Raw genomic sequence first — 4,959 nt, 5'->3', positions numbered from 1 at the left:
CAAATAATTAGCTTTTGAAAAGATAAGCAGTAAAGCAGCCCTGGGTTGAATTTTAGGTATTTTTTACTATCATATTCAGTGCATGTTATTATTATTTTTAAAATTTGTTTCAGGTGTACAAAACAATATAGCGATTAGACATTTATATACCTCACAAAGTGACAACCTCAATAAGTTTATTACCCATATGACATTGTAATAGTTATTACAATATTATTGACTATATTCCCTATGTTGTACTATAAATCTCGTGACAATTTCTTTTAATTATAGTTTATATTCAATATTATTTTACACTAGTTTCGGGTGTGCAGTGTAGTGTTTAAACATTTATATAATTTATGAAGTGATCTCCCCAATAAATCGAGTACCCACTTTACACTATGCATGGTTTTTACAATATTATTGACTATATTCCCCATACTGTACTTTGCATCCTCATGACTATTTTGTAACTACTAATTTGTACTTCTTAGTCCTTTCATCTTTTTCACCCAGCCCCTCAACCATCCTCCCCTCTGGTAACCATCAGTTCATTCTCTGTATATATGACTCTGTTTCTGTTTTGTTTGCTCACTTATTTTGTTCTTTAGATTTCACATATAAGTGAAATCATATGGTATTTGTTTTTCTCAGTATAACTTATTTCACTTAGTATAATACCCTCTAGGTCTATCCATGTTGTCACAAATAGTAGATTTCATTCTTTTTATGGCAGTGATATTCTATTGTATACAACTATGTGTGTAATACCACTTTATTTGTTTTTTCTGTGAAAAGCTTTGTTGTTTCAATTTGGTCCATGGCATAGGAGAGGGCTCCAGGGTGGTTAGAAGGCCGCCTAGCGGTTGCAGGGAGAGGCTCAGGCAGAGGCCCAATGCCAGGAGGATGCAGAGGGGCCCCTCAAAGGCCTCTGGGCTCCCAAGACTCTTAGTCGTGGGTGAGGGTGAGCCTTTAGAACAGATACTCACCAAGGCCGGCCTGGGGGCTGGCCAGCTTGCGGAGGTTAGTCAGGTGGTTGCCCATCTTCTTGATGAGTTTCACCTTTTCGTTCAGGAAGTGGTTCTCCCGGAAGCCACAGAGATGTGGGTCTGTGCGGGCAGAGCCCAGGGCATGCAGATCCAAAAGGGCCTGGTTCAGGCTCTTCTCCATGACGATGGCGGCTTCCATGGCATCCTGAGTTTTATCCCACTCATCTTGGAGAGGCTTCTGCAGGTCCTGGAAGAGAGCATTGCCACCATGCTGGTTTTGCATCTTCAAGAGACGCTAGGCACTATCTCGCTTCTCCTTGGCCAATTTGCAGAAGAACTGGCCCACGTCCTCCAGAGCCACATCGTCGCAGTCAAAATAGAAGCCCAAAGAGAGGGAGGTGTATGAGGCCCGCAGATGCAGGTTGACCAGGCAGTTGATGGCGGCCTCCACCTGGGTGGAATAATTCTAATGAACTTGAGAGCTCATGGTTGCTTGGCAATAAGGATTTAAGCTCAAAAAACAGTGTTGGCTGATCTCAGAAGCTGTCGATGGCTGAGATGGTTCTGAAGGTTGAGACTGGAAAAGAGGTTAGAGGGTGGTCAGCAGCTGGAAAAAGGGGCATCTCTGCATCTGTTCTGTCCAAACACTGTTGAAGCAAGAGACAGATCCGGGGGAACCATTGAGGGCACTGTGTGTACCACTTCTTTATCCAATCATCTACTAATGGGCACAAGGTTGCTTCCATATTTTGGCTATTGTAAGTAACACTGCAGTCACTGAACATAGGGGCTATTCATTCTGCTTTACAATGTGGCCATATTGTCCATCTGCTGTACAGAAGCCATTGGGTGTTTATTATTTCATAGTGATCTATGGTTCTGAGCCCATGTGGGCCACTCTCTATGGAACTTCTCTTGTCTCCACATTACACTGAAAATAGAACAGGAAGCCCAGAGCATTTTTTTTTTAAAGAAGAATTCTTCTAATTGACTTCTATCTTTGGAAACACCTTCCCCCCACCTCCAGCAGTAACTTCTCTTATCTGATCTTTTATGCTCCACCCTCATCCCAGTCTCAAAATCACTTTCTCTACCCACAGCAGAGATGTTTGGTTGATTTCTGTGTTTAATCTGAACTCCCCCTACCTTCTTCCCTTGCCACCTTTTTTTTTTTTAATTGAATTGGGGGAGGGGAATAGCATTGGGGAATCGGGGAAGGGGTATAGACAAGTTGCTGTCCTTTTGATCTTCAGTCTAGTTGTGGAGGGCGTTGCTTTACTGGCCCATGTTGGTATTATCATTGCGCTTTTCCCAGGTTAGGCAGTTGCTCACTGGCCATTGGACCACCGCTCACAGCAGCTCATGCTGGCTGCCGGCTGCTCACGCTGGCTGCCAGCCACTCGTGGTAGCTCACGGCAGCCCACCGGAGCAGGGGCTGCAGACTACACTGACTCCGGCAAGTCATGGCAGCCCAGCTCTAGGTGGAGCTGTTGTTCACTATCTTAGTTGTAGAGGGCACAGCATCACTGGCCACATGTGGGATCCTAACCCAGGCCCTGCTGCTCAAATCTGGCGTCCCAAGCCAACTCTTAACCAACTGAGCCACTCGCCTGGCCCTCTTGCCACCTCTTTAATCAGTATATCAGTCTAGCTTCTCTTGTTTGTCTTCTCCTGATTACTTCCCTTTATCTACCTCTCTCTTTCTTTGCTCATCTTCCAATTCTGTATCATACAAGTGTAGTAACCTGACAGATACAGACAGAGTCCTGAGAGCAGGCCCTGGAGTCTAACTGCTTGTGTTCAATGCCAGCCTCCCTCCCACTTACCAACCTTAGCAAAGTCACTCACCTCTAAGCCTTAGTTTCTTCTTCTAATAATCATAATAATCTGATTCTGTTCAGAGCATTTGGTTGCAAATAAAAGGACACGCAGCTAAGAGTGACCCAGGCAATGAAGACATGTGATTACCTCTCCTAATGAGAAATCTGGAAGTAGGTAGTACAGGTATGGGAGGACAGCTCCACAATATCTTAGGGGCTCAGGCTCTTCCCATGCTTTTCTGTCCCTTACCAACCTCACCTTTTGGCTTATCTCATGCTGGTCACCACAGTTTTCCAAAATGGTCACTTTAGCGCCAAGCCACTTGATCGCATTCAAAGTCAAGGAGCAGAGGACGTATGCCTTTCTCTTTCTGAGGCACTGTTTTCTTTCATTTAGGAAAAAAAAAATCCCCAGAAGACCTGTGTTGACTTCCCGTTGCTCAGAACAATTGCGTGGCCACCTATTGCTATAAAAGCAGCTGGGGAAGTGCACACCTGGCAAAGCAGAGCAGGACATCTTGGTTTGTTCAGACCAATGATGAGCCATGCTATAGGTATGAACTAAATTAGAAAAGAAGCAAGGAATGAGCCAGGCATCTGTTTTCACCTGCCACTTCATGACGTTGCCATGAGGATTAAATAAGGTGACAGCCTTGGAGCACTGCCTAGCACTTAGTAAGAGCTTAGTAAATGTTAGCTATTATTTCTTATTTTGATCTTAATCACGTTTGATCCTGTCTCATCACCCCCTGGATGTAGCACCCCGAGGGCTTACATGTAACCATTTCATGCTCACTCTCAGCTGTGCACACCTGTGCTCTATACAACACAGACAAAGGGACCTAATTTTTATTGGTGAAGCAGCAGTGGTAGGTGAGATCCATAGGCAGGACAAAGGGGCCAGAGCATGAAAAGATAATTAAAGGCTTGGAACACTCCTTCACCAAGTAGAAGATGGAGATGGCTGGTGATACTTGAGAGGATTATTGCACAGTCTGGTGGTCTAGAGACTATGAAATCATGGAGAGTCTATGTCCATCTCCTGGCTGTGTGATTTCCCCCCAAAACAGCCCCAGAGCAAGAGTGAGGAAGGCAGAAAGTAATGTAAATCCAGGCTAAGAGCTTTGCCTTGTGGATTAGCTGAAAGAACAAGGAGACAAGGTGACTTGAGAATATAAGCCAGAGAATGGATGGACAGATGGACAGTGGATCCATGACACACAGGAGAATGAAACTTGGAGAGGCTGATAAATTAGGATAAAATGGAAATGGGGGAGGGGTCTTCAGGGATCTGGGATCTGCCCCAGGCCAGGTCTTTTTTCATCAACTTCCTTGCTGGACTCCCTACCTCCAATAGCTCTCAATTCGGAAATAGATCAACCCTGGGAATCAGCGACTCTTGTGGAAAGAGATGGACAAATAGCTTGAGTCACAGTGAGTGGCCACTGGATCTGAAGAGTCACTGACCTGCAGTAATTTCAGCTTCTGAGAGTAGAACAGCAGGAGACACTGTCTAGAATATAGTGTGAAGTAAGCTGCTGGTATTCTAGAAGGCATTGCTTCTGGATTATAGCAGAATAAACCAGGCATCTCCATTCCCTACTATTGAGTACCTACCATGTTCCAGTCCTGGTCAAGGCATTAGACATATCAGACAATGAGTGAGATCAACATGAGTCATGCTTCATGAAGGAAACTTAATCTATCTGGGAAGACAGACATTAATCAACTGTGTTGAATGTTACAAAGGAGAAGGGCAGGGTCCAGTGAAGCACAAAACTGGAGGATTTTGTTTAGTCTAAGGAGTTCAGGGAAGCCTTCCCTGGGGAAGTGATAAGAAAAGATTTTGTAGGTAGGAGGAAAGGGGAGAAGCTGGATTCCAAAGAGATGAACAAAGGAGGCAATTTCCCTATTCATCGATTTCAAAATACATTGGACTTTGCTAATATATAGAAAGATTTTGTAATGAGGCACATGGCCACGATATAGCTGCTTCTTTGAGACACCTGGTTTTAACACCACTGTAGTTTTCTCAGATATTTCCACTGACATCTCGCAAGCCACTGCAAGTTAAAATTTTTGACAATCTATCACATTTTTAACATTTATTTATTTCTTCATCCAACAAATATTCATTGATTACCTGCTCTGTCAGGCACTGTCCTGGG

The 4,959-nt window shown here is 44.1% G+C and overlaps 1 pseudogene; it reads right to left on the bottom strand.

The window, feature by feature from the left end:
• Positions 1 to 930: 930 nt before the first annotated feature.
• On the bottom strand, positions 931 to 1,458 carry LOC109385391 (ferritin light chain pseudogene; annotated as a pseudogene).
• Positions 1,459 to 4,959: the final 3,501 nt, after the last annotated feature.

This window comes from Hipposideros armiger, unplaced genomic scaffold (assembly GCF_001890085.2).
Source record: "Hipposideros armiger isolate ML-2016 unplaced genomic scaffold, ASM189008v1 scaffold_114, whole genome shotgun sequence".
NCBI classification, from domain to species: Eukaryota; Metazoa; Chordata; class Mammalia; order Chiroptera; family Hipposideridae; genus Hipposideros; species Hipposideros armiger.
The sequence above is the reverse complement of the archived record's forward strand: the minus strand, read 5'-3'. Positions and strand labels throughout refer to the sequence as shown.